Source organism: Schistocerca americana, chromosome 2 (genome assembly GCF_021461395.2).
Source record: "Schistocerca americana isolate TAMUIC-IGC-003095 chromosome 2, iqSchAmer2.1, whole genome shotgun sequence".
NCBI classification, from domain to species: domain Eukaryota; kingdom Metazoa; phylum Arthropoda; class Insecta; order Orthoptera; family Acrididae; genus Schistocerca; species Schistocerca americana.
In genome coordinates, this window is record NC_060120.1 from 443,434,319 (window position 1) to 443,458,333 (window position 24,015).

The window sequence follows — 24,015 nt, forward strand, 5'->3', positions numbered from 1 at the left end:
AGAAATGCCAAAGCAAGAAATGGAGACAGAAGGAAACAAGAAGGACGATGCACAAGAAACTCGATTATTTTCACCAGGCCGTCTCTTGTAAGTTACGGAATTCGCGGCGCGTTTCTCCGAGCGCACGACGGGCGAGGCGCAGCCCACGGGCTGTCGCGGTTTATGAGGGCGGCAGCTGCGAGAGGAGAGGACGTGACGAGCCTGTGAACGGCGACCAGCGTCCATGAGGGAGTTGCAGCACGGCACAGTCTGGTCGCAGTCTGAGGGCGCCGCTTCAGCACACGGCTGCAGTACAACGAGCACCAGAGCAAGGTGCCTCCAGTACTCGAAGAACGCTTGGATACGACGCTGTAACACAACGCAGCCCGCAGATTCTTCATCGAAATGGCAAACACATTTGGAGCGTCATAGAAAGGAATTTATGACGCAACATGGACAGTAAATACGCCAAAAGACCGGGAGGGCAGCAAAATGTCACGGGGTTTTAGGTGGTAGTGGTCTTGAGAAATCAAAAATATGCAGGAGGAAAAATCAGACAAAGTAAGTATTTGTAAACCTAGTCAAAAGAACAGTAGCTTTTTGAAACGTGGATAGATTTGAACCACACCTTAACGACTTCAGTTCAAAAGCAATATGTATACTGATTTGCGTTCCATATATATATATATATATATATATATATATATATATATATATATATATATATATATATATATTTGTGTGTGTGTGTGTGTGTGTGTGTGTGTGTGTGTGTATGTATTATGTATGTGTCTGTAACGACACACCACAAACGGATTATCCATGTATATACTACTGGCCATTAAAATTGCTACACCAAGAAGGAATTCAGATGATAAACGGGTATTCATTGCACAAATGTATTATACTAGAACTGACATGTGATTACATTTTCACGCAGTTTGGGTGCGTAGATCCTGAGAAATCAGTACCCAGAACAACCACCTCTGGTCGTAATAACGGCCTTGATACCCCTGGGCATTGAGTCAAACAGAGCTTCGATGGCGTGTACAGGTACAGCTGCCCATGCAGCTTCAACACGATACCACAGTTCATCGAGAGTAGTCACTGGCGTATTGTGACGAGCCAGTTGCTCGGCCACCATTGACCAGACGTTTTCAATTGGTGAGACATCTGGGAATGTGCTGGACAGGGCAGCAGTTGAACGTTTTCTGTATCCAGAAAGGCTCGTACAGGACCTGCAACATGCGGTCGTGCATTATCCTGCTGAAATGTAGGGTTTTGCAGGGATCTAATGAAGGGTAGAGCCACGGGTCGTAACACATCTGAAATGTCCACTGTTCAAAGTGCCGTCAATGCGAACAAGAGTTGACCGAGACCTGTAACCAATGGCACCCCATACCATCACGCCGGGTGATATGCCAGTACGGCGATGACGAATACACGCTTACAATGTGCGTTCACCGCGGTGTCGGCAAACACGGATGCGACCGTCGTGATGCTGTAAACAGAACCTGGATTCATCCGAAAAAATGACGTTTTGCCATTCGTGCGCCCAGGTTCGTCGTCGAGTACAACATCGCAGGCGCTCCTGTCTGTGATGCAGCGTCAAGGGTAACCGCAGCCACGGTCTCCGAGCTGATAGTCCATGCTGCTGCAAACGTCGTCGAACTGTTCGTGCATATGGTTGTTGTCTTGCAAACGTCCCCATCTGTTGACTCAGGGATCGAGACGTGGCTGCACGATCCGTTACAGCCATGCAGATAAGATGCCTGTCATCTCGACTGCTGGTGATACGAGGCCGTTGAGATCCAAGCAGGGCATTCCGTATTACCCTCCTGAACCCACCGATTCCATTGGTCATTGGATCTCGACCAACGCGAGTAGCAATGTCGCGATTCAATAAACCGCAATCGTGATAGGCTACAATCCGATCTTTATCAAAGTCGGAAACGTGATGGTACGCATTTCTCCTCCTTACACGAGGCATCACAACAATGTTTCACCAGGCAACACTGGTCAACTGCTGTTTGTGTATGAGAAATCGGTTGGAAACTTTCCTCATGCCAGCACGTTGTAGGTGTCGCCACCGTCGCCAACTATGGGACTTATCTGCTGTGGTCATCAGTCCCCTAGAACTTAGAACTACTTAAACCCAACTAATCTAAGGACATCACACACATCCATTCCCGATGCAGAATTCGAACCTGCGACCGTAGCGGTCCCGCGGTTCCAGACTGTAGCGCCTAGAACCGCTCGGCCAACACGGCCGGCTTTCCATAATGCTCTAAACGTTCTCAACGTGGGAGGGATCAAGCGACCTTGCTGGCCAAGGAGCAATGTGGGAAGCATGAGGACGGTCTGACATTATCTAAATGAAATGAAAGTGCAGGGTGAATTGCCATGAAGGAAAACGAAACGGGGTGTAGAATATCGTCGACATGTTGCTCTGCTGTAAGGGTGCCGCGGATGACAACCAAAGGGGTCCTGTTATGAAATGAAATAGCACCACGCACCACCACTCCTGGCAGTCGAGCCGTATAAGTGACGATAGCTAAGTTGGTATATCACCGATGCCCGTGGAGTCTCCAGACACTTCTTCAGCCTGAAATCTCATTAACTAGTACAATTCTCTTCACTGATGAGACCCGTTTAGAATGAAGCCCCAATGACCACCGAAAACATGCCTGGCGACGCGACGGAGAGTGCTGTGATACCAAACCGACTGTCGACCGAAATACTGACTGACAAGCAGTTGTGATGGTCCGCGACGCCATTTCACTTTATAGCAAGGCCCCTTTGGTTGTCATCCGCGGAACCCATACAACACAGTCGTACGTCGACGATGTTTTACGCCCCGTTTTGTTGCCCTCAATGGCAAACCATCCTGGGCTTACGTTTCAGCAAGATAATGCCCGCCGACACACAGTGAGTGGTTCTACTCCTATCTTCGTGCTTGCCAAACCCTACCTTGGCCAGCAAGGTCGCCGGAGATCTCCCCAATGGAGAATGTTTGGAGCATTATGGCATTATCGACGGTGCCCTCCAATAAACTTGGAATTTTGACGATCTAACGAGCCAATTGGACATAATTTGGCACGATATCCTGCGGGAAGATATCCAATGACTCTGTCAGTCAATGCCACGCCAAATAATTGCTTGCATAAGGGCCAGTGGTCGATCAACGTGTTATTCAATGCTCAATTTCTGAAGCTCTTTCTCTTGAATAAATCGTCCAGTTTCTGAAATTGTAATTTTTGCTTGTCTGTACATTTTCCTTCCCCTTCGAATAATTCCCTCCCCCTTTGTTTTAATACGTATCCGAATATCTATTACTGAACGTTAATATGGGATCTGTGCACCCTCTGTTTGGCACGGCTTGAACTGAGGTGGAGACTATTCCAGTGGGGTGTTTCTCTGTGGAGGACTGGCAACCCATGTTTCCTCAAGAGCCGAGACCAGAGAAGATTGTGATGTTGAGCACTGTATCTGGAGTGAATTCGACACTATCACTCATTCCAAAGGTGTTCCATTCGGTTCAGTCGGGATTCTGGGTAGGGCAGTACATTTCAGAAATGGTACTCTCCACAAACCGTTGCCTCATAGAAGCTGCTTCATGACCAGGTCCAGAGACATGTTGAAGAATCCTCATCTCCCCCCTTGTTCTTCTACAGTACGCAGTGAACAATACTGTAAAATGTATTCCTATCTCTCCGCATTAGCCGGCCGGAGTGGCCGAGCGGTTCTAGGCGCTACAGTCCGGAACCGCGCTGCCGCTACGGTCGCAGGTTCGAATCCTGCTCCGGGCATGGCTGTGTGTGCTGTCCTTAGGTTAGTTAGGTTTAAGTAGTTCTAAGTTCTAGGGGACTGATAACCTGAGAAGTTAAGTCCCATAGTGCTCAGAGCCATTTCTTTTAACCTTCCGCATTTAGCGTTTTCTTAATCGCAATAAGTGGGCCAATCCTACCACGAGAAACACACCCATACCGTAATACTACATCTTCCATACTTCACTTTGGGACTACAGATTACTGCACTGTCCAGTCGCGTCGCTTTTTTGACCATCTCAAGTGTCACTTAGCATTCACTACAGAAATGTATGGCTTATCAGGAACTGATCAACCGCTGTGTCCATTCTTTTACCTCCATACGCGATAGCTGGTAGTACTTTTAAACTCACGACTGATCCCTACCGCTGATTTCATCCGATTTTTTACAAATACCCTCCGCTATACTCGACGGTGCCTGTCCCTGGCCTTGGACTTGGTTTAGCTGTCGTTGTTCCTCCGCTATTACATTTCACAGTTATATAACCAGCATTTGACTAGGGCTGCTCATAAGCCACATCACGCCCAGTAAATGCCAAACGACGCGTTTCTTGGTGTAAATAGCGTAAACATTGGACGATTGAACAGTGGAAAAACGTTGCGTGGAGTGACGTATCACTACACACAATGTAGCGATCCGATGGCAGGATGTGGATATGGAGAATGCCCAGTGAACGTCATCTGCCAGCGTGTCTAGTGCCAACAGTAAAATTCGGAGGCGGCGGTGTTATGGTATGGTCGTGTTTTTCAAGGAGAAGGCTTTCACCCCTTGTTTTGCGTGGCATTATCACAGCACAGGGCTAAATTGATGTTTTAAGCACCTTCTTGCTACCCACTGTTGAAGAGCAATTCGGGGATGGCGATTGCATCTTTCAACACGATCGAGCAGCTGTTCATAATGCACGACCTGTGGCAGAGTGGTTACACGACAATAACACCCCTGTTATGGACTGGCCTACACAGATTCCTGACGTGAATCCTACAGAACACTTTTGGGATGTTTTGGAACGCCGAGATCGCGCCAGGCCTCACCGACCGACATAAAAAAAATGGCTCTGAGCACTATGGGACTTAACTTATAAGGTCATCAGTCCCCTAGAACTCAGAACTACTTAAACCTAACTAACCTACGGACATCACACACATCCATGCCCGAGACAGGATTCGAACCCGCGACCGTAGCGGTCGCGTGGTTCCAGACTGTAGCGCCTAGAACCGACCGACATCGATACCTCTCCCCAGTGCAGCACTCCGTGCAGAATGAGCTGCAATTCCCCAACAAACCTTCCAGCACCTGATTGAATGTATGCCTGCGAGAGTGGAAGCTGTCATCATGGCCAAGGGTGGGCGAACACCATATTGAACTCTAACATTACCGATGAAGGCCACCACAAGTCATTTTCAGCCAGGTGTCCGGATATTTTTGATCATATATACGAGGGTTGGAACTTAAATAGTGGCAACTAGTTATTCACAACCGATACAAAAGAGTTACATGTTTGCACCTATTGCTGTCCTTCAAAGTAGTCACCAGCGATGTGTAGAACCCGTTGTTAGCGATGTGGAAGGCGTAGCGTACCGTTAGCAGAGCCTGTTCTGGTGATGGTGCGAATGGAGCGGGGTAAATCTATGGTGATTCTCGTGTACGACTGTGACGGTGTTATCCTAATGCATTTCGTTCCGTCACGGCAGACCGTCAATCCTCAGTATTACTGTTCGTTTTTGGAGCATCACCTGCGACCAGCTTTTCGAAAGAAGCGGCGACACTTTCTGCGCAATCCACCTATCATTCTGCACGACAATGCGCGAACGCATACCGTGCGAGCTGTGGCGGCTCTGTTCAGTCGATGGGACTCGGAAGTACTGTACCATCCACCATACTTCCCGGACTTAAGGCCTTGTGACTTTGAGTCCGAAGATGAAGGAACCACTTAATGGCGTTCGCTTCAGAACTGTTCCAGAGATTAGACCGGCAGTAGACCGCTCCATTCGCACCGTCAACAGAACAGGCTGAGATAATGGTATACTACGCCTACCTATAGTGACAGATGCAAACATGTAGCTCTTTTGTATCGGTTGTGAATAAATAGTTGCCACTATTTAATTTCCAACCCTCGTATTTGCCCCGAAAATACTGGCCTGGAAAAGTACAGAACACATGTAAAGAGATTGTTTCAAGCAAGAACAGCTTCCCAGTCGTCAGCCACAACGTCGTCCTCTGGAAACAACTTGCAGTACGTCTTGGTGCCATCCAAAGGCGAGCAAATGTCTACGACAGGAATAACCCGGAAAACGAAAAGTCTGCGTGAAACCGCTGGTAGACCATCAGCAATGAACATAATCCATATTCGCCAAGGACCGACTGCTTCCATTGGATACCCGTTTGACATTTCAAATTGTTTTCAGTTATTTTTCTGAGATGACTTTCTTCTTCTGTTGTTTATGTAACTATTGTTTGTTTTCCATACTCCTGGCAATAATCACCCAAATTATCGTGTAAGAGTTCACGCAATTTTTATTTACATACTTACTCCATTGGCCGGCTCGGTGTGACCGAGCGGTTCTAGGCGCTTCAGTCTAGAACCGCGCGACCGCTACGGTCGCAGGTTTGAATCCTTCCTCGAGCTTGGATGTGTGTGATGTCCTTAAGTTAGTTAGCTTTAAGTAGTTCTAAGCTCTAGGGGACTGATGACCTCAGATGTTACGTCCCATAATGCTCAGAGCCATTTGAACTTATTCCATTGTGTTCCCGGCGGGTGAAAAATGTACTAGGGTCGTTCAATAAGTAATGTCCCACTTTTTTTTCTCAGGGCATACTTATTATTAAGAGTGAGAATGTGGTGACAATATGCATCAACAAGTCTTGTCCCTCTCCTATTTTTCTACGTAGTCTCCATCACGTTCTATGGCCGTACACCAACGTTGTGGAAGAGCACGTATTCCCTGCTGGTAAAAGCTCTTGTCCTACGTTTTCACTGCATGACTGACACTCTCGTCATCTTCAAAGTGTGTTCCCTGTAGAGAAGCTTTAAGCTCCAACAATTATGGTCCGCTGTGAGCATTCGTGGAACCCATCGTGAGCACCTCTTTGAATATCAAAGAGTCTCGATCATCGAAGACGCACTTACAATGCTTATCGACAACTGTGGAGCCAATTGTCGAGTTGTGATGCGCCGGTCGGCACGAATAATGGCATGTCTGGAGAAGTGTCTGTGACAGGACGTCCCGAGTGTGGTTGATCGTGGAGCTCTGTTTCTGTATTTCCTGAGGCTGTAAGTTACTTTACCCATTCCCCAACTGTTCTCATACCAACTGCAGCATAGGCATGCATTACACACAAACGTTTATGGATGTTCACCACGGTTTCTTTTTCTGCACACAAGAATTCAATAACAGCATGCTGCTTGTAAGGTGAGTCGTATGTAGGCGCCAGTTTGACGTTGTACTACGGCACTCCCATCTGCCAGAACGGTTCAAAAGTTCACCGGCGCACAGAACAAACACCAAATTTGAAGTCTAAAAAGGACGTTTGTATGTGTATATTAATGGTTTTAAAAAAATGTGAGACATTACTTGTTGAACGATCCTTGTATATCAACGCCCTTTCGTTTGTGGACCTATGCGATGTGAGTTTTTGTGATTTATTGCAATGGAGGGACAGTGTAAAGCGTGATATGTATTTTTCTTTAACTTTTCTACAGTAAAGGGTTTATAATTCCACCGCTGCGTCGCATTTAGCAATTTTTCCGGCCAAACCTAGGTCTGGTAGTCGAATTGGCCAAGGTATGGTTATAGTATTTTAGGGTTAGTTATTAATACTGTTGGCACCCTTCGACAGGTCATTCAAATATCCGAGAGGCTGAGGGGATGCATTAGCTGAAGATGGGCGACAAATGTGACAGCGGAAGTGACACGAAGACTGGAAGGTAGTCGTCGTATCGTCGAGGTGCATGACCTTTGCCTGGAGCTGCGCATAACGGTTGGGAAAGCAGAAGGCCCGTGTTGGGCGAAGAGACGTCGTGCGTATTCCGCACACGCGAACGCAGGCGCTGGCTGAGTCACGGCGCGTGACGCACGCCGCCGATCGGCCATCGGCCACCGTGCGCGGCTCCTGCGCGCTCCGCTGCGCCATCTTGCCAGGCACGCCTCACTGACGTGAGCAAGGTGCCCTCAGCATGCCTATTAGTCATTCATATATCATCAAGCAAGATGTCAAATAAAGTCTGAACACTGTACTAGAATCATCTGCGTTCATGTCATGCGCCTCAAGGGTAATCTAACACACACACACACGCACACGCACACGCACACGCACACACATTAGCCAGTGCAAGATATACGCTTAATCGAAGGAGTTACACCATTAACAGCCTGCCGGACGCAACAAAAGTGATACTACAGCGTCTCCATGTCTGTGCAAAATGTTGATTAACATTTCATCCTTTCGCCAAATTGTATTCAGTGTAGCGAAAAGCCATTCCTACAAAGGAAGAATGGTGTGAGTTCGTTATAGGTATTGGGCGCTTCTAACGCCACTGGAAATTCTCAGGTGGAGATCGCAACTCAGTATTCCCGGAGGACGTACAAGTGGAGTTGCCGCCACCTTTCGAACTTCGAGAAAGGTCAAATCAGTATCATGAGGGACACCCCAGCATCATACTGACCGATCGCACCAAATCGTTGGCTGTAGTGCAGCCATTGTATAACGGGTGCTGACCAAATGGCATTGAGCGTTCAGCAATGAGTCACGCTCCTATTTCAGGCGGTCAGATCGACGCCAACGCGTCCGTAGACGACCTGGTGAAACGTCACAGAAAGCAATTCCCGACTCTCTTCAGTTCCTGGAATCGTGCTGTGGCGAGCTACTCAACGGCTCAACAGGACTGTGGAAGCGAAACTGAACGCTGGTCAGTATCTGGCAGAGTAATCGTTCCCGTGGGGGATCGCACCTCACCCTAGTGTGAATGAAGAAGGTCAGCTATGAATGGAATGAAACTATCTAACATCTGTTACACCATGAACATCTCCACAAAGGTTGATAAAATCGGACTGGTGTTTTCATTAGATTAATGTGAGCTGCAGAGATAACTCCAGCCTTTTAAAAAAAATACATATTGTCTCTAGGTAATAGTGGTGTCCGACAGCAGAAAGTCTGTGTATTCTGATGCTCTTTAAGATACGGCCATTCTTCGACAAACTAATACCACAAGATAACTACAAAATAGCGCCAGCAGACCAACGAGATATCAAGCTTGTAGATGTCCAAAGAGGAGTTGTAGGAGATTAGTACAGTGCAGATTGGATGCAACGTTCATCGGTCAGGTTTGGCTCACTAGACCAACGTTTATTTTTTTTTTTGGTTTCCGTGTCTGATTTGGTAAAAACGGAACCCTTATAGGATCGCTTTGTCGTCCGTCCGTCAGTCAGTCAGTCAGTCAGTCAGTCTGTCTGTCTGTCCGACTGTTCAGACCCCATTTTTGTCAGAAACGGGTAGACGTATCAAGTTGAAAATTATATCACGCACTGAATGAAGCCTATGGTATCTTGGCGATGTACAAAATTGAAGCTTTTAAGTCAATCCAGTCCAAATATAAGGCCATTTACATCACATATTTTGATATTCGCAAACTCACTCAGCCGGCCATTGTGGCCGAGCGGTTCTAGGTGCTTCAGTCCGGAACCGAACTGCTGTTACGGTCGCAGGTTCGTATCCTACGTCGGACATGGATGTCCTTAGGTTGGTTAGGTTTAAGTAGTTCTAAGTCTAGAGGACTAATGACCACAGATGTTAAGTCCCATAGTGCTTAGAGCTATTTGAAACTCACTCATGAAAACTATAGCGTACTTCCCGTCGGCCTAGAATCATTAAATCTGGGAGGACGCAAGGTTTCACAGTACAACCAAAGGAAAAAATCCTAAAACTGTAAATCTCTAAGTAACAAAATGGTTCAAATGTCTCTAAGCACTATGGGACTTAATATCTCAGGTCATCACTCCCCTAGACTTAGAACTACTTAAACCTAACTAACCCAAGGACATCACACACATCCATGCCCGAGGCAGGATTCGAACCTGCGAACGTAGTGGTCGCGCGGTTCCAGACTGTAGCGCCTAGAACCGCTCGGCCACCACGGCCGGCTAGAAGAGGTGAAATCACAGGAAACAGAAAATAGAGGCATGTTAGTATATTCACTGATCAGACTTCGATTTATTAATAGTCATTTGCAACTGAGACGGAACAATAAATAAGAATTATTTTAAATATCTATACAGCTGCTGAATCTCTCAAGGCGATTACGTCCACTATCGTGGTCCACAGACTGTGAAAGCACAAAATATGTGAAACAATCTGACATTAATTTTCATTGACGTTAATGCAGTTACCTGGCCGCATAACCGCGCGCGTTAGCAAGCTGATTCAGGGAGGCACGGCGGTCCCGGATCGAATCCGTTCGGCGGATTAACTAGTGCCTGTGTACCGGCCAGTCTGGTTGTGGCTTGCCGGCTGTTTCACACATCCGACTAGGAGAACACCGTAGCAGTACCCACGTCCCACCTCAGTTACGCACTTCGCAAAGAATTACGACAACGTTCGCACACTTTCAAATGGGACAACACTAGAGGCAGACAGTTGGGGGTGTACAAACTCCGTACCGTGCAGAAAAGGGGTGGCGCCAGCAAGGGCATCCAGCTATCCTCTTTCACTACCATTGGCATTTCCGAGAATTAAAGTGCCGACTCCGTGAAGATATGGAAATAAAGGGCAAGAAATAGAAGAAGAGAGAAAAATAACCATTAAAGCAATTCATAAAACAATTGTGAATTTTTCTTGTTGTTAAAAGTAGACGTTCATGTAAACTAATAGAGTGATTTTTCAGCATAAGTATCTCTTTGTACTATTCTCAGTGAATTCCTTACGTAACACAATGAGACTATTACATCTGCTGTTACACATTCCAGAGAAATTCGCTATGTTTCACATGTTTTCTCACTTAAGAGCTATTTCGTAACATAATACTCTCAAGCTATTATCTCACAAACTAGTGACAAGAGATATGAAAAGGCATTTAAGGTGGTGTCGTCACAGCTAAAGTAAATTTAACATTGTGTCGCTCGAAGATTATTTGAGTGCATTACGGTAATATCTTAATTACTAGAGTAACAGAGTGGTCTTGCTGCATCAACAGCCTGCCCATCATCCCATGTACTGCTTTCCGTGGAGTGCATTATTCTTGGGCCAAACGGATGGAAGTCGTAAGGTGTGAGATTCGGTGCTGAGGGTGCACTAGCAAGAACTCTGGAGTTCTTGCTAGTGATCGAAAAGTTATATACAATTATATAGAAATCAGACTGCAATTACAAGAGTCGAAGATATGGAAGGGAGACAGTGGTTGAGAAAGGAGTGTGGCATCTCCGTTATTATTCAGTCCGCAGACTGAGAAGCAGGAAAAGAAATCAAAGACAAGTTTGGAAAGGTGACTCAAGTTCAAGGAGAAGAATTAAAAACTTTGAGGTTCTCGACGATACAGCAATTTTGCCATGGACAGCACAAGACTTGGAACCACAGTTAAATGGAATTGTTAGTTTCTTGAAAAGAAATTATAAGACAAACATAAATAAAAGTAAGACAAGTGTAATGGGGTCGAGTCGAATTAAATCAAGCGATCCTGGGAGAATTAGGTTAAGAAATGAGACACTAAAAGTAATAGACGAGTTACGCTATTGGGCTACAAAATAACTGATGTTGACCTAAATAGACACGATATAAAATGCAAAATGTCAACAGCAACTGAAAAATTACTGGAGAAGAAAATACCGTTGACATACACTGAAGCGCCAAAGAAACTGGTATAGTCATGCGTATTCAAATACAGAGATACGTACAGGCAAAATACAGCGCTGCGTTCGGCAACGCCTATATAAGGCACGTGTCTGGCGCAGTTGTTAGATCGGTTACTGCTGCTACAATTGCAGGTTATCAAGATTTAAGTGAGGTTGAACGTCGTGTTATAGTTGGCGCACGGGCGATGGCACACAGCATCTTCGAGGTAGCGATGAAGTGGAAATTTTCCCGTACGACCATTTCACGAGTGTGTATCGGACCGATTATTCCGTCACTGGACGTTGCACACCACGCAGTAAGCCGTTGAGGTTGAAGAAACTTCTCGATCGCGAAAGGCGGAATCTCAGTCCGCCAAATGCGCCAATTTTGATTGTTGGCGAACCCATCGAAATGAAAGTGGGCTTCGTCGCTAAACCAAACCATGCAGCGCGTACTAGATCCCATCACGCCCCGCGGCCAACCGTGTGGTCTGAACGTCCTAACGCAAAGCGTTCAGAAGTTATGACAATTTTATTTCATATAGTTCAATAATTGTCACCCTATAGGTTGCAGTAGTCAAAGGAGATGAAGTGGCATGGAGAGCTGCATCAAAGCAGTCTACGAACTGAAGACCACAACAACAGTAGCAGTATGTAAATTAGTGACATCTGGACATTACATGAGACATTAGACCCTTGCTCTCGTTCTTAAATTAACATGAAACATCTGGTTAGAGTATTTTACGTGTAATTACTTATCACAACGCATTTGGGATATTCCCAGTCGGATAGCGACTGGGACTGCAGTCGTTATTTCGTCCGGATATCGTCTTGCTGAAAATAGCGCAAAGAGCGTCTCGTACTAGGTTTGCGGGGTAGCACGGTTGCCGATATAACTGGGACGCAGAGGGGGAGCTTGGGGCCTACCTGTGGCGCGCCCTGCCCTGCTGGGCAGCCCGCTGAGTCAGCTCGCTTCAACCGCCGCTGAGCTGACCTCGGCTACTGGCCGTCAGCGTCAGCGTCGTCCACGCACGTCTCGCTCAGCGAACGCAGATGTGGCAGTGGCGGTGTCGACGTCGGCAGCGAAGGAGTCCTGTGAAGAATATAAACCACAACATATATACTGTAATCCATATTAACAATGATCCGATGCTGAAAGAATAAAGAATAGCGAAGTGACAGGCGTAAACAAAAACTACGTTGACTGAAAGATGTATTGCCACTTAGTATTATATGGATGTGGTTATAAAGTACACTGCTCTAGAAAACGTCGACATACACTGAAGAGCCAAAGAAACTGGTACACCCATCTAATATCGTATAGGGCCCCCGCTAGAGCGCAGAAGGCCCCAACTCGATGTTGCATGGACTCGGCTAATGTCTGAAGTAGTGCCGAATCCTGCAGGGCTGTCCATAAATCCGTAAGAGTACGAGGGAATGGAGATCTCTTCTACACAGCACCTTGCAATTCATCCAAGATATGCTCAATAATGTTCATATCTGGGGAGCTTCGTAGCCGGCGGAAGTGTTTAAACTCAGAAGAGTGTTCCTGGAGCCACTCTGTGGCAATTCTGGATGTTTGGGTTGCCGCATTGTCCAGCTGGAATTGCCCATGTCCGTCGGAATGCACAATGGACATGAATGGATTCCGGCGATGACACAGGATGCTTAGGTACGTGTCTCCTGTCAGAGTCGTATCTAGACGTATCAGAGGTCCCATATCACTCCAATTGCACACGGCGCACACCATTACAGAGTCTTCACCAGGTTGAACAGACCCCTGGTGACAAGCAGGGTCAGTGGATCCATGAGGTGGTCTCCATACCTGTACCACTCGGTATAATTTTAAACGGCACTCGTCCGACCAGGCAACATGTTTCTAGTCATCAACATCCCAATAGGGGTGTTGATGGGCCCAGGCGAGGCGTAAAGTTTTGTGTCGTGCAGTCATCAAGGGCGCACGAGTGCGCCTTCGGCTCCGAAAGCTCATATCGATGACTTCCGTTGAATGGTTCGCACACTGACACTTCGTGATGACCCAGCATTAAAATCTGCAACAATTTGCGAAAGGATTGCACTTGTGTCACGTTGAACGATCCTCTTCAGTCATCGTTGGTCCCGTTCTTGAAGGATCTTTTTTCACCGCAGCGGTGTCGGAGATTTGATATTTTTCCGGATTCCTGATGTTCACGGTACACCGTGAAATTCGTACGGGAGAATCCCCACTTCGTTGCTGCCTTGCTGCCTTGAAGATGCTGTGTCCCATCTCTCATGCGCCGACTATAACATCACGTTCAGACTCACTTAAACCTTGAGAACCTGCAATTGTAGAAGCAGTAACCGATCTAACAACTGCGCCAGACACTTGTTGTCTTACAAAGGCGTCGCCGACAGCAGCGCCGTATTCTGCTTGTTTACAAATTTCTGTATTTGAATGCGCATGCCTATACCAGTTTCTTTGGCGCTTCAGTGTGTGCTTATACTGTCTGCCACGTTCCTTCTGTCTAACAGTTACATAAATAGTGGGAGGTTCCCTGCTGAGTACTTGCGGACGAGGAAATAAATGTTAGAATTAAATATTTAATATATTATTGAAATAACCAACTTACACCGTGCAGCAACAGTTGAAACAAGTAGAAACCGTCCAAACGACTACCAGCATTCACAACATAGTTCAAAGTATTCTTTGGAAACTGTGCTGCCAGTTTTAGTGTACGAGTATTTAAAGAACGCCACCAAAACAGCTGTATAATGCATATGCATTCACATACAGCCTGTTTAGGTCAAGCGGTCAAGCGGTTATCCTCAGGGAACTTAGTGACATTACATCACGTTAAACGGTCCTTGCTGTCAAAAGTCTAATCGTTTGTACCTGCACCAGACATGAATTTATCATGATACACGTTTTTCAAAGTCAGTGAAAAAAGCAGTGTGTCAGCGAACTGTCTGGACAGAGTAATATTATAAACTTTGAATCCGAACAAGTTGGTTTTCCTTACGAGTAAATGCTTTCCAGAGCTATATATTGACTTCTCACATCAGCGACAATAATCATTCCATGTAGTTTTGCCAGAGACTATTGGTGTTTCATGATGGCACTTTTCGGTTGAGATGCTATACCAGAGCAGTTATATAGCTCCTACCGTTTTCTGCTTTTGTCTGACGGAGACGAGATAGTTGCCTTTCGTTATATGGACGCAATACAAGAAAGAATATATGGAGGTGTGCCTCCTGTGAGTCGTCAGGCGCCATTTCCCATTTTCTCAGGTGTATCGGCAGATATTTTCAATTTCGTTTCTGTAATGTCTAACTGGAGGCAGCCCAAACGAATACTGTTCATCATATATATATCACGTGACACCCAGTGCCGACGGAAAATGTGGGTTTGTTTCCTATTATTAACAAGGTAATATTTAAAGCAGTTTTTACCTGCCCATTCGATAGAGCCGTCCCAAATTAGTCAGGTGGGGCACTCATGTTATCGATATGTGTTGACAGAGAGAATAAAATACGAAAAATAACCAGTGCCCTGGGCCCGCTGATTGCTACCGCCAGGCAACAGCGAGGCTCAATCGCTGCTGGAGTAGCCTGCTGGTTGTTATTCATGTCTTACTGTCCCTGTTAATAAATGCCAATAAAAACCAGATTAAAATGGGACCGTTCTATAGAATGGGCACGTCCAATTCTGCTTTAACAGTAATTTTCTTACTAACAGAAAACAATTCTTCTATTTCCAGCTGGCCGCTATGGCCGAGCGGTTCTAGGCTCTTCAGTGCGGAACCGCGCGACCGCTACGGTCGCAGGTTCGAAACCTGCCTTGGGCATGTCTGTGTGTGATGTCCTTAGGTTAGTTAGGTTTAAGTAGTTCTAAGTTCTAGGGGACCGATGACCTCAGATGTTATGTCCCATAGTGCTCACAGCCATTTTTTTTTTTTTGTTTTGTTTTGCATATTGTAAGGTAAAGGGCGAGTTGTGATGCCCTGGAAATATTGTAAGTTTGGAGATGGCGTGTCCGCAGGGGCCGCTCGGCTAGCGGGGGCATGGCAGCAAACACGTGTTACCGAACGTTAGGCGGACAAGAGGGGTAGCCCCAGCGCATGGTCCAGGCCGAGCACGTGGCTTGGAATTCCTTGGTGACGCTGTATCGATGAAAGAGACTTGTATGCCGAGAGTGCCAAAGATGGTGGACTTTGTGAAACTATCATGGCAGACATTTCACAGTTCGTATAGAAATTAATAGTAGCCAGATGAATCACGATACCTCAAAAAGAAAAGTGTTCATTACTATTATTAGCACGACGATACTTATGGTGTTTCTCTAAATCGCTCCAGGCAAATGCCGGGATGGTTCCTTTGAAAGGGCACGGCCGACTTCCTTCCCCATCCTTCCCTGATCTGATGAGACCGATGACCTCGCTGTCTGGTCTCCTTCCCCAACCAACCCCAACCGACTTATGGTGTAATCAGATTTTCAATATCTTTATTATCTTAAAGTTTAGTGTCTGACAGTAAACTATACAAGTAACACCCAGCAACGAATTTCCAAAATATAAACGGTTCATCAGATTTCGTCGATCGACGCGTCTTTAGAAAGCTATTAGTGTAAACCTAAATTGGTATAAATTACAGGCATCTAACTTGAATAGTACATGGATTATTGAACGTCAAAGTGGCCGATTACTATCGATCGCGTCAGGCCATAAGTACTCCACAGCGTGACAAAAGAACGGTAGTAGCATGCTTATAAATATATGTATTCGTCTATGTCTTTCTTTATATCGAACATATACTATTAATGGAGAAATTGGTCAAATATTTATTGTGTTTTAGGAAGCACAGAGAAATTAGGCTACTGGCCTACGTTTGCTTACTATTTCTTTGATATACGTTTATTTAATTTGTTTATGTATTTAGTAATGTATGTTAGAGCGTGTTTATGGTCCAGCCGTAGGGATATTTACTGAATTTCAAGTTATTTACATGTAAATCCAGTATTTAGAATGTGTTTCATTAAGTTTGTGAACGTGCTTTGGCTTGAAGACAGGGCGGGAGCGCTCTAGCCAACCACAGCGCTAGTTACTACAGCAGGCGACTACGGAAGTGGGGGAGCAGCATCGTTTCGAGAGAGGAGGGAGGCAGTTCTGGAAAGGGCAGAGCGAGGCAGGGTCGCACAGGACAGAGCAAGTGCTGGACGTGACGGTGCGACGGACGCACGGTCGCGGGGGAGACTTGGAAAGTGGAGCAGTTTGCACGTAGTCATGGGAGATATAAATATTTCGTAGTGCCGACTTGTGCACTTGTGAGATTTTCGCGGCTTCTGCAGTGAAGACGTAGTATGCGTTTGGAAATGAATATCTCGCGAGCTATGTTGTTGTTCATAACTAATTACATGTGTAAGTAGGCTGTTTATGTTTTCTTATTGGCAACGTTACGTAGCGCTCAATATGAAAATCACTGGCTGTGCTGTGTGCAGTCTGTGGCTAGTTTGCATTGTTGTCTGCCATTGTAGTGTTGGGCAGCGGCAGCTGGATGTGAACAGCGCGTAGCGTTGCGCAGTTGGAGGTGAGCCGCCAGCAGTGGTGGATGTGGGGAGAGAGATGGCGGAGTTTTGAAATTTGTCATGAACTGCTATATTTATATATGATGATATCAAGGTAAATACATTGTTTGTTCTCTATTAATATCTTTCATTTGCTAACTATCCCTATCAGTAGTTAGTGCCTTCCATAGTTTGAATCTTTTATTTAGCTGGCATTAGTGGCGCTCGCTGTACTGCAGTAGCTTGAGCAGCGAAGATTTTTGTGAGGTAAGCGATTTGTGAAAGGTATAGTTTAATGTTGGTCAGGGCCATTCTTTCGTAGGGAATTTTGAAAGTCAGATTGCGTTGCGCTAACAAAATATTGTGTGTCAGTTTTAGCACAGTCTTGTATAATTGTTCAAAGGGGACGTTTCACATGCAGTAGGAATCTATTGTTTCCTTGTTAGTAAACTTACGTTTAATTGCTGGACCATCGACACCAATAAGTATTTACACTAATAAGTCACATTCTTAAAGGTGCTTCTACTATTGCACTCATCATTTAAAGTGGTTAAAAATAGCAGAATTTATTTAATTGCAATCTTTAATTCATAAACGTCCATGTTACGTACAAAATTCGCAATTGCCGGGTGATAGCAACCTTCGACCATTCGAGTCATGTGCATATTCATATTGTATACTGTAGACTCAGCAGTATTTTGCTTGTAATTTGGCAACTACATATCCCAGCCCCTAGACAACGAAACCAGCTGAAACTTTTAATATTTCAACTCTGAGTCTGAAGGTACGTAGTTGAGAGTCACCTCACACATCATTTATTGAACTGAAAGCCCGTAATATCATTCAGTCATCTGCTCCCTATAAAAGCTGTAAGCCACGCAAGATCGAAGTTCGTGATTCGCTTCTAAACTAGCTTTCTCCGCTCAGAGAGTCTCATTGTTTTCTTGTTGATAATCTTCCATCAGTTCACTAGGGTAGATAGTACGCAGTGTACTTCGTTAGTTGAGCCTGCCAGTACGGTGAAGTCACATCGCCCCAGGCCAGTAGATACTAAAGGAAGGCTTGTGTCTCTGGGAAGCGTCTACGAACATTTTGCCTCCAACTGAAGTTGTTCCCCATGATTGTGATCTACATCTCCTTGAAGTTTGTCCCAAAGACGAAACATCATATATAAAGGTTCTATTACGCCACATTTCGAATTGTAACTTTTCCTCCGAATAAATAGGCGAGTTCATGATATACGAGGGCGTGCAGAAAAGTAATGTCTCCCATTTTTGTGTGTGTGCAAGTTCTTACAGCTTTGCAAATAAAATAACGCACGTTATTAACATCCTACATCTTTATTCCTCACGTATTTATTTCACAACATAGTCACGCTGGCGGTGAACACATTTGCCGCAACGCAAGACCAGCTTGGTAATACTGTCGCTCTAGAATATTTGACTTCATTACGGTAGCCACAATTTCACCCCTGCTTTCACCGCTATATCACTATCAGAAAAATTCCGCTTCATCACTGTCACAGCGAAATGCCCGAATGTTGTATTTAAGATCTGAAACAGATGAATGTCTAATGTGGCCAAGAGTGGATGATCGATGACAGTGGACGCAAGGCGTCGAATTGTTGCAGAGGTCTCAGTGTTCGTGTGTGGTCTGGCATTGCCATGCTTAAAGAGGGGGTTCTCCGTGTGGATGAACTCTTCGAATTCGAGACTCGGTTACAGCACGCCGTTTCTCACGCGAAAATGTTCAGATCTGTGTGAATTTCTAAGGGACCAAACTGCTGAGGTCATCGGTCCCTAGACTTACACACTACTAAAACTATCTTAAATTAAATTTTGCTAAGAACAACACACACACCCATGCCCGAAAGAGGACTCGAACCTCCCGTGGGAGCGGCCGCGCAATCCGTGATACGACGCCTCTTACCTTGCGGTACTCCGCGAGGCTTTCTCACGCGACATAATTACGTTACACACCGCCATGTTACGTGATACTCGTGCAATTCGGAGGCCTCTAGAGGCAGATGGATGCAAATATGTGGACTTGAATAATGAAGGTGCAGAATGTTAATAACATTTGTTTTATTTAAAAAGCTGTAAGAGATTTCACAAATTCGGAGACGTTGGTTTCCAACGCGCCCTCGTAAATATCTTCTATATTTCTATTAATTAAATCCGGCTTATTTTACCGTCTTCGAAAAAATTTACAACTAAGTCTTCGGCATTTGTTTGATGACGTTGCTATTTTCCTCGAGCAAGGTAAACACAATCTGGTGACGCCTTTCCACAATAAAAACAAATGTTATAATAGGAATGATTGTACAGGCATAGATAGGTAAAGGCAGAGAAATAATTAGAGACATTATGCCAGGCACAATATTCGGCTGCTCGATACGGTGCATGCATGTCTTCAGCCTCTTGTAATAATAATACAATGTCGCCGATTACTAGTCACGGAAAGTAACAAATATAACCTACACTACGTAAACGTCAAAGAGGACTCTGCGTTCCCAGCGTCGAAGCAGAAGGCAGTTCGTCGTTATGCAACAAAATCAGTTTAATATTACGTGCCTCACACGCATTACTCATTAAGGATTTGATATCGGCTGAAATATTCACTTCCGATCATTGTTCCCTTATCTCTAGAAATTTAGTGAAAGATCCTCTTGACCTCAAAAACCTGGGACGCTGGGAGGCATGTCTCTGTGCGTGTGTGTGTGTGTGTGTGTGTGTGTGTGTGTGTGTGTGTGTGAGTGTGTGGGTGGGTGGGGCCTGCGGATGGAGTGGGGAGGGACGGGGGCACGGGGTGAGGGATCATATGAAGGAAATAAGTTCAAAGGAAATCGACAAGTACACCTTGTGGAATACGAAGCATTTTTAACCCTCTGTAAGTAAACAATCTGAAACCTGATGTGTCGTAAGTGGTTCGCACGAAGTACAAAATTTAAATGTGTTAAATCTGCTGTTTACAGAGTTACATCACCATCACTTACATCATTGTCAGTGTTGTTCTGTAATACTATAGCTGCTGCCGACGACACTATTATTCCTGTGTTAACTAAAGTGTTTAACTGGAGATGAAGGTGAATCAATACGATTATATCGGTTTAAGGTCAAGCTGACAGAAATGACATGTGGTCTTACTATTCAGCATAATTCTGACATTTTATCAAAAATGGGTTCCTCCGATTAATCTGCAAGATTGGGTTAAGTAAAGCGGTAATCTTTTCATTCGTGACAGAGAACAGTCTATGATTAAATTCTGTATGTCACCAGCCACAAAAGTTTTTCCAACATTAACATATCAAAATTTGCCCTAGCAAACAAAAGAAATTTTGTGGCCACGCAAGAAAACAGGCCTACTGAAAATATTATATAAACAGAGACAAATACTTGAAGGCATTGTTTTTTTCCTCTCTTTTGGTTCTTAGCTGATCTTTGCCGTACACAGTAAGAAATCAGAGAAAAAAATTGCTCAAAGTAATAATCTACATCTACATCCATACTCCGCAAGCCACCTGACGGTGTGTGGCGGAGGGTACCCTGAGTACCTCTATCGGTTCTCCCTTCTATTACAGTCTCGTATTGTTCGTGGAAAGAAGGATTGCCTGTATGCATCTGTGTGGGCTCTAATCTCTCTGATTTTATCCTCATGGTCTCTTCGCGAGATATACGTAGGAGGGAGCAATATACTGCTGGACTCTTCGGTGAAGGTATGTTCTCGAAACTTTAACAAAGGCCCATACCGAGCTACTGAGCGTCTCTCCTGCGGAGTCTTCCACTGGAGTTCATCCATCTCCTCCGTAACGCTTTCGCGATTACTAAATGATCCTGTAACGAAGCGCGCTGCTCTCCGTTGGATCTTCTCTATCTCTTCTATCAAACCTATCTGGTACGGGTCCCACACTGCTGAGCAGTATTCAAGCAGTGGGCGAACAAGCGTACTGTAACCTACTTCCTTTGTTTTCGGATTGCATTTCCTTAGGATTCTTCCAATGAATCTCAGTCTGGCATCTGCTTTACCGACGATCAACTTTATATGATCATTCCATTTTAAATCACTCCTAATGCGTACTCCCAGATAATTTATGGAATTCACAGCTTCCAGTTGCTGACCTGCTATTTTGTAGCTAAATGATAAGGGATCTATCTTTCTATGTATTCGCAGCACATTACACTTGTCTACATTGAGATTCAATTGCCATTCCCTGCACCATGCGTCAATTCGCTGCAGATCCTCCTGCATTTCAGTACAATCTTCCATCGTTACAACCTCTCGATACACCACAGTATCACCTGCAAAAAGCCCCAGTGAACTTCCGATGTCATCCACCAGGTCATTTATGTATATTGTGAACAACAACGGTCCCATGACACTACCCTGTGGCACACCTGAAATCACTCTTACTTCGGAAGACTTTTCTCCATTGAGAATGACATGCTGCGTTCTGTTATCTAGGAACTCCTCAATCCAATCACACAATTGGTCTGATAGTCCATGAGCTCTTACTTTGTTCATTAAACGACTGTGGGGAACTGTATCGAACGCCTTGCGGAAGTCAAGAAACACGGCATCTACCTGGGAACCCGTGTCTATGGCCCTCTGAGTCTCGTGGACGAATAGAGCGAGCTGGGTTTCACACGACCGTCTTTTTCGAAACCCATGCTGATTCCTACAGGGTAGATTTCTAGTCTCCAGGAAAGTCATTATACTCGAACACAATACGTGTTCCAAAATTCTACAACTGATCGACGTTAGAGATATAGGTCTATAGTTCTGCACATCTGTTCGACGTCCCTTCTTGGAAACGGGGATGACCTGTGCCCTTTTCCAATCCTTTGGAACGCTACTCTCTTCTAGAGACCTACGGTACACCGCTGCAAGAAGGGGGGCAAGTTCCTTCGCATACTCTGTGTAGAATCGAACTGGTATCCCATCAGGTCCAGCGGCCTTTCCTCTTTTGAGCTATTTTAATTGTTTCTCAATCAATTTCGATATCTACCATTTTGTCATCTGTGCGACAATCTAGAGAAGGAACTACAGTGCAGTCTTCCTCTGTGAAACAGCTTTGGAAAAAGACATTTAGCATCTCGGCCCTTAGTCCGTCATCCTCTGTTTCAGTATCATTTTGGTCAGAGAGTGCCTGGACATTTTGTTTTGATCCACCTACCGCTTTGACATAAGACCAGAATTTCTTAGGATTTTCTGCCAAGTCAGTATATAGAACTTTACTTTCGAATTCATTGAACGCCTCTCGCATAGCCCTCCTCACACTACATTTCGCTTCGCGTAATTTTTTTTGTCTGCAAGGCTTTGGCTATGTTTATGTTTGCTGTGAAGTTCCCTTTGCTTCTGCAGCAGTTTTCTAACTCGGTTGTTGCACCACGGTGGCTCTTTTCCATCTCTTACGATCTTACTTGGCACATACTCATCTAACGCATATTGGATGATGGTTTTGAACTTTGTCCACTGATCCTCAACACTATCTGTACTAGAAAAAACTTTTGTGTTGAGCCGTCAGGTATTCTGTAATCTGCTTTTTGTCACTTTTGCTAAACAGAAAAATCTTCCTACCTTTTTTAATATTTCTATTTACGGCTGAAATCATCGATGCCGTAACCGCTTTATGATCGCGGATTCCCTGTTCTGCGTTAACTGTTTCAAATAGTTCGGGTCTATTTGTCACCAGAAGGTCCAATATGTTATCGCCACGAGTCGGTTCTCTGTGTAACTGCTCAAGGTAGTTTTCAGATAATGCACTTAAATAAATTTCACTGGATTCTTTGTCCCTGCCACCCGTTATGAACGTTTGAGTCTCCCAGTCTATACCCGGCAAATTAAAATCTCCACCCAGAACTATAACATGGTGGGGAAATCTACTCGAAATATTTTCCAAATTATCCTTCAAATGCTCAGCCACAACAGCTGCTGAGCCAGGAGGCCTATAAAGACATCCAATTACCATGTCTGAGCCTGCTTTAACCGTGACCTTGACCCAAATCATTTCACATTTCGGATCTCCGTCAATTTCCTTCGATACTATTGCACTTCTTATCGCTAAACACGCCTCCCCCTTCACTGTCCAGTCTGTCTCTGCTGTATACATTCCAATCTGAGTTTAGGATTTCATTACTGTTTACGTCTGGTTTCTGCCAACTTTCTGTCCCTAGTACTATATGGGCGTTATGACCGTTTATTAATGAGAGCAGTTCTGGGACCTTTCTATAGACGCTCCTGCAGTTTACTATTAGCACATTAATATTGTTATTCCCTGTTACATTTTGCCTACTCCTACCTTGCCGCGTCTCAGGAGGCGTCTTGTCGGGCCTAGGGAGGGAATTCTCTAACCTAAAAATCTTCCATGTGCACTCCACACGTACTCCGCTACCCTTGTAGCCGCTTCCGGCGTGTAGTGCACGCCTGACCTATTCACGGGGACCCTACATTTCTCCACCCGATAGCGGAGGTCGAGAAATTTGCACCCCAGATCTCCGCAGAATCGTCTGAGCCTCTGTTTTAAGCCTTCCACTCGGCTCCAAACCAGAGGACCGCGATCGGTTCTGGGAACGATACTACAAATAGTTAGCTCTGATCCCACCCCGCGAGCGAGGCTTTCCGCCTTCACCAATTCCGCCAACCACCTGTACGAACTGAGGATGACCTCTGAACCCAGACGGCAGGAGTCATTGGTGCCGACATGAGCAACAATTTGCAGTCGGGTGCACCCAGTGCTCTCTATCGCCGCCGGTAGGGCCTCCTCCACATCTCGGATGAGACCCCTCGGCAAGCAGACAGAGTGAACACTGGCCTTCTTCCCCGACCTTTTCGCTATTTCCCTAAGGGGCT

At 45.3% G+C, this 24,015-nt stretch overlaps 1 long non-coding RNA gene across 1 annotated transcript in view; it reads right to left on the minus strand.

The window, feature by feature from the left end:
* Positions 1–24,015, minus strand: part of LOC124596576 — a 256,439-nt gene that overhangs the window by 127,886 nt on the left and 104,538 nt on the right. Inside the window, exon 2 of the long non-coding RNA XR_006978322.1 lies at positions 12,555–12,720. This is a non-coding gene — a long non-coding RNA (uncharacterized LOC124596576). The remainder of the gene's footprint in view (positions 1–12,554; positions 12,721–24,015) is intronic.